This window comes from Crinia signifera, chromosome 4, assembly GCF_055691185.1.
Source record: "Crinia signifera chromosome 4, ASM5569118v1, whole genome shotgun sequence".
Classification (NCBI taxonomy): Eukaryota; Metazoa; Chordata; class Amphibia; order Anura; family Myobatrachidae; genus Crinia; species Crinia signifera.
The window spans coordinates 167,502,339-167,519,541 of record NC_139220.1 but is presented as its reverse complement, the minus strand read 5'-3'; the positions used below and the strand labels follow the sequence as shown (position 1 = coordinate 167,519,541).

Below are 17,203 nucleotides of genomic sequence, written 5' to 3'. Positions count from 1 at the left end.
AAAACCAGCCCGGGAAATCTGGGAAAGCAGCCCTATAAAGGGGTGGAGCCAAAAAAGGGGGTGGAGTCTTTTGAGGGCCGTGTAGGGGGGAAGGAAGGTAGGGGAGCCCTTCTTAAAAGCTGTAACCCCCTTTTGCCTTTGCAGAGAAAGAGAGAGTGAGAAATCACAGAGAGAGTGAGAAATCGCAGAGAGAGTGAGAAATCGCAGAGAGAGAGAGAGAGATCGCAGAGAGAGAGAGAGAGATCGCAGAAAGAGAGAGAGAGATCGCAGAGAGAGAGAGAGAGATCGCAGAGAGAGAGAGAGAGATCGCAGAGAGAGAGAGAGAGATCGCAGAAAGAGAGAGAGAGAGATCGCAGAAAGAGAGAGAGAGAGATCGCAGAAAGAGAGAGAGAGATCGCAGAAAGAGAGAGAGAGATCGCAGAAAGAGAGAGAGAGATCGCAGAAAGAGAGAGAGAGATCGCAGAAAGAGAGAGAGAGATCGCAGAGAGAGAGAGATCGCAGAGAGAGAGAGATCGCAGAGAGAGAGAGATCGCAGAGAGAGAGAGAGATATCGCAGAGAGAGAGAGATATCGCAGAGAGAGAGAGGGATCGCAGAGAGAGGGGGATCGCAGAGAGAGATAGAGAGGGGGATCGCAGAGAGAGATAGAGAGGGGGATCGCAGAGAGAGAGAGAGGGGGGATCGCAGAGAGAGAGAGAGGGGGGATCGCAGAGAGAGAGAGAGGGGGGATCGCAGAGAGAGAGAGGGGGGGATCGCAGAGAGAGAGAGGGGGGGATCGCAGAGAGAGAGAGGGGGGGATCGCAGAGAGAGAGAGAGGGGATCGCAGAGAGAGAGAGAGGGGGGGATCGCAGAGAGAGAGAGGGGGGATCGCAGAGAGAGAGGGGGGATCGCAGAGAGAGAGAGGAATCGCAGAGAGAGAGAGGGATCGCAGAGAGAGATAGAGAGAGAGAGGGATCGCAGAGAGAGATAGAGAGAGAGAGGGATCATGGAGAGAGAGGGATCGCAGAGAGAGATAGAGAGAGAGGGATCGCAGAGAGAGAGAGGGATCGCAGAGAGAGAGAGAGAGGGATCGCAGAGAGAGATAGAGAGAGAGGGATTGCAGAGAGAGATAGAGAGAGGGGTTGCAGAGAGAGATAGAGAGGGATCGCAGAGAGAGGGGGATCGCAGAGAGAGATAGAGAGGGGGATCGCAGAGAGAGATAGAGAGGGGGATCGCAGAGAGAGAGAGGGGGGATCGCAGAGAGAGAGAGAGGGGGGATCGCAGAGAGAGAGAGAGGGGGGATCGCAGAGAGAGAGAGGGGGGGATCGCAGAGAGAGAGAGGGGGGGATCGCAGAGAGAGAGAGAGGGGATCGCAGAGAGAGAGAGGGGGGGATCGCAGAGAGAGAGAGGGGGGATCGCAGAGAGAGAGGGGGGATCGCAGAGAGAGAGAGGAATCGCAGAGAGAGAGAGGGATCGCAGAGAGAGATAGAGAGAGAGAGGGATCGCAGAGAGAGAGAGAGGGATCATGGAGAGAGAGGGATCGCAGAGAGAGATAGAGAGAGAAGGATCGCAGAGAGAGATAGAGAGAGAGAGGGATCGCAGAGAGAGAGAGGGATCGCAGAGAGAGAGAGAGAGGGATCGCAGAGAGAGATAGAGAGAGAGGGATTGCAGAGAGAGATAGAGAGAGGGGTTGCAGAGAGAGATAGAGAGGGATCGCAGAGAGAGATAGAGAGGGATCGCAGAGAGAGATAGAGAGAGAGGGATCGCAGAGAGAGAGAGGGATCGCAGAGAGAGAGAGGGATCGCAGAGATAGAGAGGGATCGCAGAGAGAGATAGAGAGAGAGGGATCGCAGAGAGAGAGAGAAGGATCGCAGAGAGAGAGGGATCGCAGAGAGATAGAGAGAGAGGGATCGCAGAGAGAGATAGATAGAGAGAGGGATTGCAGAGAGAGATAGAGAGAGGGATTGCAGAGAGAGATAGAGAGAGGGATCGCAGAGAGAGATAGAGAGAGGGATCGCAGAGAGAGATAGAGAGGGATCGCAGAGAGATAGAGAGAGGGATCGCAGAGAGATAGAGAGAGGGATCGCAGAGAGATAGAGAGAGGGATCGCAGAGAGAGAGAGAGGGATCGCAGAGAGAGATAGAGAGAGAGGGATCGCAGAGAGAGATAGAGAGAGAGGGATCGCAGAGAGAGATAGAGAGAGAGGGATCGCAGAGAGAGATAGAGAGAGAGGGATCGCAGAGAGAGAGAGAGAGGGATCGCAGAGAGAGATAGAGAGAGAGGGATCGCAGAGAGAGAGGGATCGCAGAGAGAGAGGGATCGCAGAGAGAGAGAGAGGGATCGCAGAGAGAGAGAGAGGGATCGCAGAGAGAGAGAGAGGGATCGCAGAGAGAGAGAGAGGGATCGCAGAGAGAGAGGGATCGCAGAGAGAGAGGGATCGCAGAGAGAGATAGAGAGAGAGGGATCGCAGAGAGAGAGGGATCGCAGAGAGAGAGGGATCGCAGAGAGAGATAGAGAGAGAGGGATCGCAGAGAGAGATAGAGAGAGAGGGATTGCAGAGAGAGATAGAGAGGGATCGCAGAGAGAGATAGAGAGGGATCGCAGAGAGAGATAGAGAGAGGGATCGCAGAGAGAGATAGAGAGAGGGATCGCAGAGAGAGAGAGGGATCGCAGAGATAGAGAGGGATCGCAGAGAGAGATAGAGAGAGAGGGATCGCAGAGAGAGAGAGAAGGATCGCAGAGAGAGAGGGATCGCAGAGAGATAGAGAGAGAGGGATCGCAGAGAGAGATAGATAGAGAGAGGGATTGCAGAGAGAGATAGAGAGAGGGATTGCAGAGAGAGATAGAGAGAGGGATCGCAGAGAGAGATAGAGAGGGATCGCAGAGAGATAGAGAGAGGGATCGCAGAGAGATAGAGAGAGGGATCGCAGAGAGAGAGAGAGGGATCGCAGAGAGAGATAGAGAGAGAGGGATCGCAGAGAGGGATCGCAGAGAGAGATAGAGAGAGAGGGATCGCAGAGAGAGATAGAGAGAGAGGGATCGCAGAGAGAGATAGAGAGAGAGGGATCGCAGAGAGAGATAGAGAGAGAGGGATCGCAGAGAGAGATAGAGAGAGAGGGATCGCAGAGAGAGATAGAGAGAGGGATCGCAGAGAGAGAGAGAGGGATCGCAGAGAGAGATAGAGAGAGAGGGATCGCAGAGAGAGAGGGATCGCAGAGAGAGAGAGAGGGATCGCAGAGAGAGAGAGAGGGATCGCAGAGAGAGAGAGAGGGATCGCAGAGAGAGAGAGAGGGATCGCAGAGAGAGAGAGAGGGATCGCAGAGAGAGAGAGAGGGATCGCAGAGAGAGAGAGAGGGATCGCAGAGAGAGAGAGAGGGATCGCAGAGAGAGAGGGATCGCAGAGAGAGAGGGATCGCAGAGAGAGATAGAGAGAGGGATCGCAGAGAGAGATAGAGAGAGGGATCGCAGAGAGAGTTAGAGAGAGGGATCGCAGATAGAGAGGGATCGCAGAGAGAGATAGAGAGAGAGGGAACGCGGAGCGAGATAGAGAGAGGGATCGCGGAGCGAGATAGAGAGAGGGGGGGTTACAGAGAGAGAGGTGGATTACAGAGAGAGAGGGGGGGGTTACAGAGAGAGAGGGGGGATCGCAGAGAGAGAGAGGAGGGATCGCAGAGAGAGAGGAGGGATCGCAGAGAGAGAGAGAGGGGATATCGCAGAGAGAGAGGGGGATCGCAGAGAGAGAGGGGGGATCGCAGAGAGAGAGAGAGGGGGGAATCGCAGAGAGAGAAAGGGGGGGATCGCAGAGAGAGAGAGAGGGGGGATCGCAGAGAGAGAGGGGGATCGCAGAGAGAGAGGGGGATCGCAGAGAGAGAGAGGGGGGATCGCAGAGAGAGAGAGGGGGGATCGCAGAGAGAGGGGGGGGGATCGCAGAGAGAGGGGGGGATCGCTGAGAGAGAGGGGGGGATCGCTGAGAGAGAGAGAGGGGGATCGCAGAGAGAGAGAGGGGGATCGCAGAGAGAGATAGAGCGAGGGATCGCAGAGAGAGAGGGATCGCAGAGAGAGAGAGAGAGAGGGATCGCAGAGAGAGAGAGGGATCGCAGAGAGAGAGGGATCGCAGAGAGAGATAGAGAGAGAGGGATCGCAGAGAGAGAGGGATAACAGAGAGAGATAGAGAGAGAGGGAACGCAGAGCGAGATAGATAGAGAGGGATCGCAGAGAGAGAGGGATAACAGAGAGAGATAGAGAGGGATCGCAGAGAGAGATAGAGAGAGGGATCGCAGAGAGAGATAGAGAGAGAGGGAACGCAGAGCGAGAGAGAGAGGGAACGCAGAGCGAGATAGAGAGGGAACGCAGAGCGAGATAGAGAGGGAACGCAGAGCGAGATAGAGAGGGAACGCAGAGCGAGATAGAGAGGGAACGCAGAGCGAGATAGAGAGGGAACGCAGAGCGAGATAGAGAGGGAACGCAGAGCGAGATAGAGAGAGAGGGAACGCAGAGCGAGATTGAGAGAGAGGGAACGCAGAGCGGGAGGGATCACAGAAAGAGAGAGGGGGGGTGGGTTTCAGAGAGAGAGAGAGGGGGGGTATCAGAGAGAGAGAGAGGGGGGGTTTCAGAGAGAGAGAGGGAACGCAGAGCGAGATAGAGAGAGAGGGAACGCAGAGAGGGAGGGATCACAGAAAGAGAGAGGGGGGGTTTGAGAGAGAGATCACAGAGAGAGAGAGAAATAAAAATCATTCACGGGCACCCCCCCCCCCCCCCAAAATTCGCGGGCACCCCTCCCCCACCCGTGACCCCCCCCCCTCGAAATTAGCGGACTCCCCCCCCCCCCCCCCAAAAAAAATGCGGCCACCTTTTAGCAGTGGTACTCAAGTACTCACTGTTGATGTTCCCAGACCGGCAGCCACTGGAGGAGGAAGGTGCTGGCAGGAGGAGACAGATGATCCACTGCAGGCCAGGTTCCCGATGCATGCTGTCCTGACTACGGACTGGAGCTTTCACCCTGCTTCTAGCCGCTGCCACACAGGCCTGCTGGGTCACAGCAGGTGTCAATCAGTGTGCTCTGGCGGAGGGGGCATGGCCACTGATCTTCAGGCAGAATGGTCCAGCCGCCGGCCGGAAAAACGGCCCGACAGAGGTGGCTTTGGTCCGGCCCACCGGGATATTGCCCGCTGTCCCGGTGGGCCAATCCGCCCCTGTATATATGTGTGTATATATATATATATATATATATATATATATATATATGTTTCCTTTTGTACATAATACCTTTAAAGAACAGTCCTATGAGCCAGATATAGTGTTCCTTCTAGGAACCAAATGGGGCAGGACGCTGGAGGGGCGGACCGGGCACACCAAAGTCACTTAAGGGGGCGTGCCCGGGTCGCCGTGTCACATATGGGGGCGTGCATGGGCCGCTGCATCACAAATGGGGGCGTGCCCGAGTCGCCGCGTCACAAATGGGGGTGTGCTTGGGCCGCTGCATCACTGAAGGGGGGCGTGCCCGGCCGCCGCATCGATGAAGGGGGCGTGCCCGGCCGTGACTACGTCCCCGAGCTGCCGGCAAAGCGCCGTGCACCGCAATCTACGGCGGCGCTGGGCTTCACCGGTGCACTCCGGCGGGACAGGCAGCAGGCTGTTTTAGCGGGGCGCTGCTAGAGGGGCAGGGTGCAGCACCTCACTAAAACAGCCTAGCGGGAACACTACAGATAGCCAATTATCCTAAAAACTGCGTACTTGGGACCATTCTGGTGCACACGCAACGTGGACTAAATATTGCAGTGCCACCTGCTCCCCACCCCCTTGCACCCGCGATCCATCCATTCGCAGCCTTGGGTGTGGGGGAGAAATCATTTGATGGTCGGCGACCATCGATTGATTTGTACAGCGCTTACAGATCTGAGACACCTCTGTGATTTCATTGCTTTCATTGAGTATGAATGCAAACACATTACGGTGGAGGCTTTCAACAATTAGGAATAATTTGGGATGTACATATATCACACACACGTACACATACCTCCCAACATGACCCTCTCCAGGAGGGACACAATGCTCTGATTCTGGACTTCCCCCTGAATGCATGATTGCCATCACCTATGTTGAACAGGGTCAAGTAATAAGAAAGGTGCTTCAACACAGGTGATGGCAATCATGCATTCAGGGGGAAGTGCAGAAACAGAGCATTGGGTCTCTCCTGGAGAGGGTCGTGTTGGGAGGTATGCGTACACAGTACACCCCATACATGCACACTACACACACATATATACGTAGCGCACCTAACACACTTACATATTGGACAGATATACACAATACATAACACACCACATGCAGTACAACAGACACCCACATACACTACAACACACACCCCAAAACAGTAGAACACACACACACTTAAAAATTGCCAATTATACACAGCACACTATACACACATATGCCTAGCGCATCTCACACTTACACATTGGACAGACACACACACACACATACACAAAAACAGTACAACACACAGAACATACAAAAAGTAAATGCATCATACAGTAGGTGCTAAATCTCAGGAGTGGATGTGGAATTCATCAACACAGACAAGCTATAAACGGATTCAGTATTGAATCCCGGCGGTCGGGATCCCGGCGTTCAGAATTCCGACGCCGGAATCCCGACAGCCGAAATGCCGACAAGGGGGGGACGTGGATCGCCCCCCCTTGCGGGCTTGCTGCGCTCGCCACGCAGCGGGCCCGGTGCCTCGCTACGCTCGGCACACTAATTTATTCTCCCTCCAGGGGTGTCGTGGACACCCACGGAGGGAGAATGTGTCGGCATTTCGGCGGTCGGGATTCCGGCGTCGGGATTCTGAAAGCCGGGATCCCGACCGCCGGGATTGTAACTGCATCCCCTATAAACACAGGAGTGGTGTGTTTCAAACACCAACACCACACCTGATTTCATTGCTGTCCAAACACACTCTAACATTATGCCGGAGGTTTAAACAAATTACAATCTTCGGCCTTTGGCACAGCATAAGATAAAATTTTACAGCGATTTTGGAAATGAAAAAAAACCCAAGGTTTTCCCAGGCAACGCCGGGCGGGTCAGGCTGTGGATTTATATAAAGTACTGCAAAGGTACAGTTCAATGTGGCATTGGTATCAAAGGGGTTATATCCTTTGAGCAGCGAGCGGACGTGGATAACTTCACATGTATTACGCGTCCCCTCGCTGCGCTCGCTACACTATATAAAATCAACTCCACGCCGACGTAGATGGTGGGGGTATGAAAAGGTTGGAGGACGCGTACCGCCGCCCCTCACGGGCTTGCGCTCGCCACGCTTTGGGTTGGCGTTAATAGTGGCGGTGGCGTTAACGATGGGGGTGCATATAACATACTAATCACCCATAAGGGTGCATGTACAATTAAATCATCATTTTGATCGCATTGCATGCCATTTTAATGGCATGCGATTTTAAAATTGTACAGTGCGGCTCTTAGGACCTGAAAATCGGGTCCATCGCATACCACTAATTAAGGCATGCGATGAGCGCCGTGCTAGAAAACAAGTACCCAAAAAGCAAACAATGTGCTACAGCACCGTGCTTTTTGAATACCTCCCAACATGACCCTCTCCAGGAGGGACACAACACAATGCTCTGTTTCTGGACTTCCCTCTGAATGAATGAATGAATGCCTTTCTTATCAATGACCCTGTTTGGCACAGGTGATAGTAATCACACATTCAGAGGAAACTCCAGAAACAGAGCATTGTGTCCTTCCTGGAGAGGGTCATGTTGGGATGTTTTATTGTTTCTGTGCAGGGTAAATACTGGCTGCTTTATTTTTACACTGCAATATAGATATTAGTTTGAAGTACACCCCCACCCAAATCTAAAGGTGCCCACACACTAGAAAGATCTGCGATCGTAAGATGTGCGCATAAATTAGCATTGGAATCTTTTGTCCGTCCTGGACAAAAGATTTCAGGCAAGCGCACATCTTTACCAAAGATTTTTCTTAAGATCCCGTGTGCGTTCCTATGGATCTTTTGTTAAATCTTCTGATCTTTTGTGCAGCACGTAAGATCAGAAGATTCAGCTAAAGATCCACGGGAGCGCTCATCGGACCGAAATCGGACGATTTTCGACCGATTATCAGTAAACATTGGACGATATATTGGAAATCAGCCAATCGGCCCAAAAATCGTTCTAGTGTGTGGGCACCTTAATTCTCTCTGCAGATGTTAAATCAGCCCCACCTGCAGTGCACATGGTTTTTCCATTAGAGAGTGATTGTGCCTTTCCGAGTGAATCAGAAGAACCCCCTTTATGTGCTGTGCGATGGGATGTGCACGGGAGCGCGCATCTCATCTGGCTGCCTTGTTGCACCATGTATGGGCACCTTTAGGTCTGGTATTTTGTCAGTTTCTTCCTTCAACTTCATACTGGTCAGTTGGTGTTCCATGTTTGTAGAAGTCAGAGGTCACTAATTAGCTGTGCAGCTGATGAACAATACACTGCAACTTTTTATGGATCCCTGCCTTCCTTGTAATTGGCTTTTGGTACCTTTGGTTACACATATGATGCTGTACTTCATTAAGTTCTGTGTGTATGTCACAATGAAGTTATTGGGATGAGCAACACTGTGGGGTATAAATACACAATAATCTTTTGAATAAAGGGGCCCCAAATCACATGCCGCAAATCATTGTCTTGTCTGATTAATCCAGCTCCTGCAGTTTCATCCTGATAGCAAGACCGGGGTATTTTCTTTTAATCATTCTCTTCTTTTTTCTTCTTGTGTGTTTCAGACCTGATCGCAAAGCCGCTTTTTTTTTTTTCAAATGGACAATACCATGTTGCACTGCATGTCGGGCAAATGTAACATGTGCAGTGAGAGTTAAGGGCCCCATCCACTAACGCAAGGCATACAATACGCCAATAACCCACCCAGCAGCTCCTGGCCGGCATGACCACAGTTATTGTATGCAATGCCAGCAAATACGATAAATATTCATGGCAGCCACAATGATCTGCGTCTCTAATCCGAGGATCAAAGGAACGCGGCTTGGATCGGGGTTGGAGGAAATGCATTGGATATGGCCACTTTTCATCCGATCGCTTGTTACGGAAGCTCGGAATTAGACAAAAAGTGTCCATATCATACTCGTGGATGGGGGCCATTAGATTTGGGTGGGGGTTGTTCAAACTGAAATCTAAATAACAGTGTAAAAGTAAAAGCAGACAAAATTTACCCTGCACAGAAACAAAATAACTCCCCCAAATCTGAAGGTGCATACACACTGGCCAACATATCGTCCGGCTAATATATCAATGGACCATCGGACAATGTGTATCATCAATATATCTGAACTGCTTTCACCGATATATCACGTTGACTGTGCAGCACAGCCAATGTCCAATATATCTAAAGATATATCGGGGCATCGGTCTGTGTGTATGGGCGATCCGCCGAACGCACATACAGCCGCTGCAGGAGCCGCCAGTGGTTGACAGCTCAATGCACCCAGTTTTGATGTCAATCACAACATATCGGGCAATGTGTATGGAAAAAAGGATGCCCAATCCATCTGCAGATATATCTAATAATGTGTACCCTGCTTTACCTTCTCTGCACATGCTACATTTGTCCCATCTGCAGTGTAACCTGGTTTTGTCCATTTACGAAAAAAAAGCAGCTTTGCGATCAGGTCTGAATAACCCTCATAATCCAGTTCATGCAGCCTTTAATGTTATATTTATTGAAATTCTATCTTTGCTTTTTTTGCTCTTATAACAATGAGGACTGGAGACACTTGGGAAGTAATGCGATTCACATGTTGATAGTCATGGCAACAAAAACACAATGTCATACACTGTTGAAACTGGCACTTTGTCTCATGCCCTTTTAGCAAACACAATGTGCCATCATTGTAAACAAAGGTAATCTTTTTTATGTCAAGCTAGAATACTTTTGTTTATTCATTCGTAATTAATAGCTTGCTGGAGCTAAACAGGTGTCACAATGATTCATATCTAGACGTGCTCATGACAGCCAGCCTGATCACAACAGTTCAGTGGTAAAAACAGCACACTAATTGCCACTTTGGTAGATGATACAAGTACTGATCTGGCACATTGCTGTGAATAAATAAATGTTTGGCATGTTGCTGTTAAAGTAATAATGTATTGGACTTGCAGTGGGAGGGGTATCTAGTATGGCCACGTTTTAGAGCTGCTCACTTCTCCCCTTTTATCGGCGTTCATCCACAGTGAACCATTATTACTGAAACCCCCAGCGTTATTCCTATTACCCACTGCTGCAGAAAATGGGAGTGCAGAGTTATTTAAATCTCATGGTCTGGCCCAGAAGTTTGGCCTGTTTCTAATGCTGTGTACACACGGGTGAGATATATTGCTCAGCCATATATGGCTGAGCAATATATTGCTCAGTTTCTACTTTACATCAGCGACCAGAAATGGTCGCTGATGAAAAAGAAACTGCCGGGGGGAGCTCGGCAGTGGTAATCAGCTGGTCGCAGGAGCATGTTCCTGCGACCAGCGATCACCACAGGGGCAAAAATGGGAGCGCACACCCGGTGCACACTCCCATTGCAGGCAATATGGTCGCTCAGCGACCATATTTCCCATGATTTTGCACAAAATCGCCCCTGTGTGTGTACGCACCTTAATATAATATAGCTTTCCTTTCTGATCAGAGTCCCTGGGAACTTTTGAACCCCAGCATACAATTTCCTTTGACTCTCATGCACTGGCTGTTTTTCTCCCTACTTGTTTTTTGCTGCATCATACTTTTAAACATGTGCATTGATGTGTATTTAGGTGTTATAATCAAAAGTATCTAAGGTTAGAGAGTCAGTTTTACGGACAAGACTCTGTGGGAGTTTGGCAGACAATAGAGATATTCAATCTCTTTTTCCAACTGTCGAAACATTTCCGATAGTCGCTGGGTCAGTGTTGATTTTTAGCCTAGGTAAAACTGTTTGTCTTCTATGTATATGTGTGTCATATAGCTGTATAGTATGTTAATCAGAATTTGGCCTCCCATTGTGTTACAGTAGAAGATAGACAATAGAGCCATTTGTTGTAAACTAATACATGTTTACTGAGATCAAGTACTGTAGAATCTTGTCAAAGTCCCAAATATACTAGCATTTCACAAGATTTACTACAATTCAGAGTACTCAGATATGAACGAATATTTGACCTAAATTAAAATTCTATGCAACAATAGGTTTCTCAATATGCATTCACTATTTAAGGGTTCCACATTAATGTATATAGGGATATGATCCCTTGACCACCACCCAGAATTGTAGTTTAAATACAGAATCACTGCAGACTGATTTCAGCTTCAATTGGACGTAAGATGAGGACAGGGTGCTTGTGACTGGCCACAGATCCCTGGAAATGCACCCTATGTTTGGACTCTGGCTATCTCTTGTAACTGCCTTTGAGGAATGTGGTATACACTAAGTATAATTTCTTGTTTGTTAATGATTTTGTATATAAAAGATTGTTAAACTGTATTGAGGTGTACCTGATTCTCACTATACTTCCGATACAATAGTGCCACTGGGAACAGTCGGAAATATCCAATTCAACCAAAGCTATTCAATCTCCAATGAAAGATCTACACCACCAATAAGGTGTTCCCACACCTCCAAATAAACAAGTAATGAAACAGAATGTAAGTGGTTTCCCCTTCGGAGCTTAGTATTCAATATCTGACTGTAGGAAACGTTCTAATAGTTGGAAAACATGTGGATCTGTGAAAAACTCATGATAGCGTCCTGTTCCACTATGCAGATTCACCTTCTTAAAAAGTTGAATTTGCATAAGGTAAAGAGATTGAATAGGTGTGGGCTGATATTTCCGCCTGTTCACATTGAATAACCCCCATAGTTATAACTTTATTTTAAAACATGTGCTGGAGATAAAGGTCCTGATTTTGATTCATTCGGTACCCTGCGCATTCGCATGGGGGACCGATGGTTTTGCCCTGCACATAATCAGTTATGCAGAAGTGCCACCGACCTGCACTGCCGGTGTGGTGTTCGCACAAGGTGGGGGGGGGATGGGGCATGGGAATGCCAAGCTTTTGATGGGCATTCCCATGCGCGCATGACACGCGTTCCCGGGGCGGGCAGCTGACATCACACAACATCAGCCACCCATCTTATCTTTTGCCGGAAACACCCACAAATAAAAGTCCTTCTCCACAGACTTATATTTGAGAGCCCTGGAATGATTTATCCAGCAGCGGGACTTGCGAGGGGATCTGTCTTCATTACACTTACCCTCACATGGTTGCAGGGGGGGGGCGGTGATGGGGCGGGCACTCTGGGACTGGGTAATCTGCGAGTTTTGCAGCTTACCGAGTCCACCAGAATGAGGGCTAAAGTCCCAACTTTCCTCCGACAGAGATTGAGAGAGGTCTTTCTCCCATTTAAGGTGAGCTGGTAGTTTCCCTTTTTTATTGTCTACTCTAAAACAATATATTGATACCACCAAGACCTACATCTTCTACCATGGGAAGTAAGTAAACGAGAGCAGATCACCTTAAGAAAAGGTGGTTTGTTCTGTGATCCTGAAGAGTGACAAAGTTGGAGATATTTATAAAAATCTTGCTTTTGAATACCATATTGTGTTTGAATATATTAGAAGGGTGCCAAGTGACCAGAAATATATATGAGATGCTCTGATCTCCCAGCACCGGCCCCGCCTCCCGATGATGTCACCTGCACGGCTTTACAAAATCCCGGGGTATTTTTAATTATTTTATTCTTACTTATCTTGTATTTTTGTATGCTAAAATAAGATATTACGTTTCTTGGAAATATTTTGCTGCTGCAGGTCACATATCTGGGAATATCTTAATATCTTGTTGGCAAGTTTTTGAACTACCTGCAAGAACAGTTACAGATGGTAGACAATGTCTAGGTCGACCACTAATGGTCCCCTCACCAGGCTCTGAACACAGTGATTCGCTGTGCTCGGCACACTATTTTATTCTCACTCTATGCCCACTTGGATAGTAAAGTATTAAACAAACCACCTTTTTTCCAAAACAACGTGAAAAACGAATGTTGACCTCAGTCATGTCGACAATTAGCTTGTGTCAACCTTCTGTCAATGTCGACCCAGGGTATGTTGACCATGTTAGGTGCCGACTTAGTCATTGTCAACCATTAATGGTTGACCTAGTTACTGTCGACCTAGACATTGTCAACCCAGGGGCCACATACCTGCAAGAACACGCTGAATTGTTGCAAACAGTGTTTTCGTGTCTGAGGCTAACCATTCCTTGTTGTATTGTTGGCTCTATACCACGGAAAATGAAAGGTATGTTTAGCTTCACTGACAAAACAGAGCATGGAATATGTCATGAAATATATTGGCACAGTGCTTGACACTGTTTTGGTAGCCTGCAATAGTATGCGTCTTCAGTTCACATTCTTTTTTGAACATGTTCACAAATTTGGATGTTTAATATAAACATAACGTATTAGTAAGGAAAATGTACTGCGTAAAACTGCCATAAGGTTTGCATGAATACGTTCGCATTAGCTCACTCCCCTGATCTTTGCAGGTGCAATGAGCACACTGTTATTTTAGTTTGTATAGTACATTCCTACATGGAGAACTAGCACCACATTTACAATATGAACAGATGTAAGATTAGTTTTTAAATGAATACTGTAAAAGTTTTAATTGTATTACCTTAGTTGTCTACTGTATTAATCCCATCCAATTGCAATGGTATAAACTGAGTGATCCTTGTCTTGGTTTATTTTATTCTGCTATAGATCTCTCTCTGTGAAACCTGTGTAGGAATACTTGCAAAAACCTAATCATGTACTGTATTTACCTTACACGGTGCTTTATATTCAAATAATAGCTTTCAGCTTTCAAACACTGATGTTTGCTTACTGATTAAGCAATGGAGACAGGCTGTGCTTTTTGTTCACATACTGTGTCTGCCATGCTCCTCCCCAACCAGCAAGGTATAAACATACTTGCCTACCTGACCCTCTCCATGCAGGAGAAAATGCTCCGTTTCTGGACTTCCCTGGTAATGTATGATTGCCATCACCTGTGGTGAAACACCTTTACCTAGCTCCCCACAGGTGATGGCAATCATACATTACCAGGGAAGTCTAGAAACAGAGCATTTTCTCCCTCATAGAGAGAGTCAGGTAGGTAAGTGAGAGTATAAAATGGTTTCATTTCTTCTCTTTTTTTTTTCTTTTCCTTTTTAAATATTTTATTTATGTTTTTGTAGCAGAATAATTATAGCGTTTATAGTTGATCACAATAATATCAAACGGTTGTACCTTTAAGAACTGTAAAAGCTTGTAACAAGATATTATGAGATAACTCGAACTCAAGTAAAGAGCCAACATGTGGAGAAATACAATACAATATAAATGAGCAATGTAACCATGATTGCTTAACAATTTACAGGGTTTCTTTCTCCAAGAAGGCAGATGGAAGTTAAGGAAACAGGCAGAATCCAATGCACACAACCTACTCTATAAAGGGTTAAGTAGGTGTGGTCAGAGGCGTAGCTACGGCGGAGCCGGTGGAGCACACGCTCCAGGCGCCGAGGTGTCATCTGGCGTCGGAGCCGTGCGCTCTGCCACCGGCTCCCCCGCCCTGCTCGCAGGCTCTCCCGCCCAGACACTACCCCCCACGGACTCCCTGCTGTGTCTGTCGCTGACCGCTTCTTCCGGGCTTGCGGCTGCGCATCCTCCTCTATCTGCCGGCTGTCAGTAAAGTTAGGACAGTGTCCGCCCACATGCTCTTTGGGACCTCCTGAACCATGTCGCGCTGATAGACTCTGAACTATATGCTTACAGTATCTGTCAGCTCTTCCAGGTGCCCCCCAGTGTCACCCTCCCCTGTACAGCAGCTGCTGGTGACCACCTCCTGTGTGCCGCTAAGGCAGGATGGGCTTACTCTGTGATTGTCTGCATGTACACATGCAATGCTGAGCAGTCGGTGTGGAGGAGCCGACAGCAATCACTACACTGACAGCACGGGAGGAGGGAGACACCCGGGGAGCTACGCACTGGTCCCGCCAACTGTTCCAGCCAGATAGGTTTTAAGCAAGATGGAAGTGAGGAGCTGTGTGGTGATCCTGGAGAGGGAGGAGAGTACTCACAGGCTGTAGCCCAGGGAAAGGAGCCTGAGGGGAGCGAGTGGGTGAGGAAGGCAGAGCCGGCCCTAGCCTAAATGATGCCCTAGGCAAGATTTTGGCTGGTGCCCCCTAGCACCGCCACTAGTTCCGCCTCTGACACTGCTCCCCTTTCCCAGCACCATCAACCCTCATCATAGCAGTCATCATTTTGGTGCTCCTACCTGCAATATTTTAAATAGAAACAGTGCACACATTTGGTGCGCAGCCCAAATAGGGGTGCGTTCTTGCTGGGAAGGGGCATGGCCACACAATTTTACCCCAAATTCAAATTATGCCACACAGTAGTGCAACTTTATTCACATTATATCATGTGAGAGTGTCCCTTATTCATGTTACATCACATTGTAGTACCACTTTACCTTATATACATTACTCATCAAATTATACCCTTAGAAAAAAATCCTGAGAAAATATTGTATTTTAACCACCTCCATGGCCACACTGCAACCCAGCACAAAGCAGTGTGTGCTGGGCAGAGGAGAAGAGCTGCAGCTGCTGCTGTCACTTAAGGGGAGGGGGCCCAGGGCCCCCACTGGGCCCTCCCATCAGGCTTTGGCCTGGGTAATTTGTACCCCCTACCCCTTTCTCTCTGCACCCCTGATAATACCACACAGTAATGCCCCTTACACATGACACACATTATTTATGTCCTTATAACCGTAATGCCCCTTACACATTATGCCAACCTTTATTAATGCCCTTCATACACATGACACACATAATGCCCCTTACACATATGTTTCACATTATTAATGCCCTTATACACATGACACACAAAATGCCCATTACACATGTCGCACATTATTAATACCCTTATACACATGACACACATAATGCTTGTTACACATATGTCGCACATTATTAATGCATTTATACATGACACACATAATGCCCCTTACACATATGCCGAACACTATTGCACAACCAACCCACCCGCAGACCGCACTCGCACAGCCGCTAATACTGTGACCTCTGCTTGGATTCAGATGTTTCCTCATACATCTTGTCTCAATAGGCCATGCAGCTCCTGGCCCTTCTGCTAACGTTGGGTGCCTTTTTTGCTGAAAATTCGTCTTATTTGCATTGTTATGACCAGCACACACAAGGAGCTTCCGATGATTAAAATGATATGCGGCATGCCTATATTTTGTGTGCGACTGTGGCTGTACCTGCATACGGAATGCTATGTTACAGTGATTTCCATGAATACACTATTTCATATGCAGATACAGCCTCACTCACACAGAATATAGGCATGCTGCATATCATTTTAATCAGCAGAAGCTGCTGATGCCCCTAGGAATTTCAAATGCCCTAGGCAATTGCCTAGTGTGCCTATGCCTAAGGCCGGCCCTGGGAGGAAAGGCTGGTAAGATAAGGGGGCAGAGGAGGCTGGAATGAAGGGAGATCCGGGATGCTGATGGAACTGTATGTGTGTTTTTGGCAGATTAGGGGGTAGAGCAGGCAGTAATGAAGGGGGGAGTTGGAATGTGGTGAATTAGGGGTAGAGGCGGTTGACACGTGAGCCCCTCCAAACGACGCCGGACTTCTGAGCTCCTGGCGCACAGTGCACGTGATCCAGCTACAGGACCAGTACTGCACTTACAATACATCTGTAAGTGTTATCTTCTATTTGTTAGTGTGTACAGTGTATGTGTTCCATGTAACATGTGTGGAAACTACCCCCCAAACCCACCCCACAACCCTGAGTTTGCCCCTGCTCTCCCTCCCACTATGTCTTCTCCTATCATCTCTCCCTTCCTTAAGTTAGGCCCCACTTCCCTCATGTATGTGACACTAGTGTCATATATATATATATATATATATCTACATAACTATACTGATCACTGCACTACAATGTGGTGCTGATAGTCTAGAGTTCTGGGTATGTTTTTTTTTCATGTGGGGACCATTATGTATTTTTTTTAACCTGTCATGCCAAAAGGTTGAGTGTGGGGGGCCCCTTTCAAGAGGATTTATATACCCAGTGGGGGAGGGGGGTTATATGCCCAAGAGCCT

General features: G+C 48.3%; 1 protein-coding gene across 1 annotated transcript in view; it reads right to left on the bottom strand.

Annotated features, from left to right (window-relative positions):
• ALG10 (ALG10 alpha-1,2-glucosyltransferase) overlaps window positions 1-13,855 on the bottom strand; it is an 82,341-nt gene extending 68,486 nt beyond the window's left edge. The window contains exon 1 of the mRNA XM_083182926.1: window positions 13,705-13,855. The gene's annotated coding sequence lies outside the window, so the exon portion shown is untranslated. The remainder of the gene's footprint in view (window positions 1-13,704) is intronic.
• Between the last annotated feature and the right edge of the window lie 3,348 nt (window positions 13,856-17,203).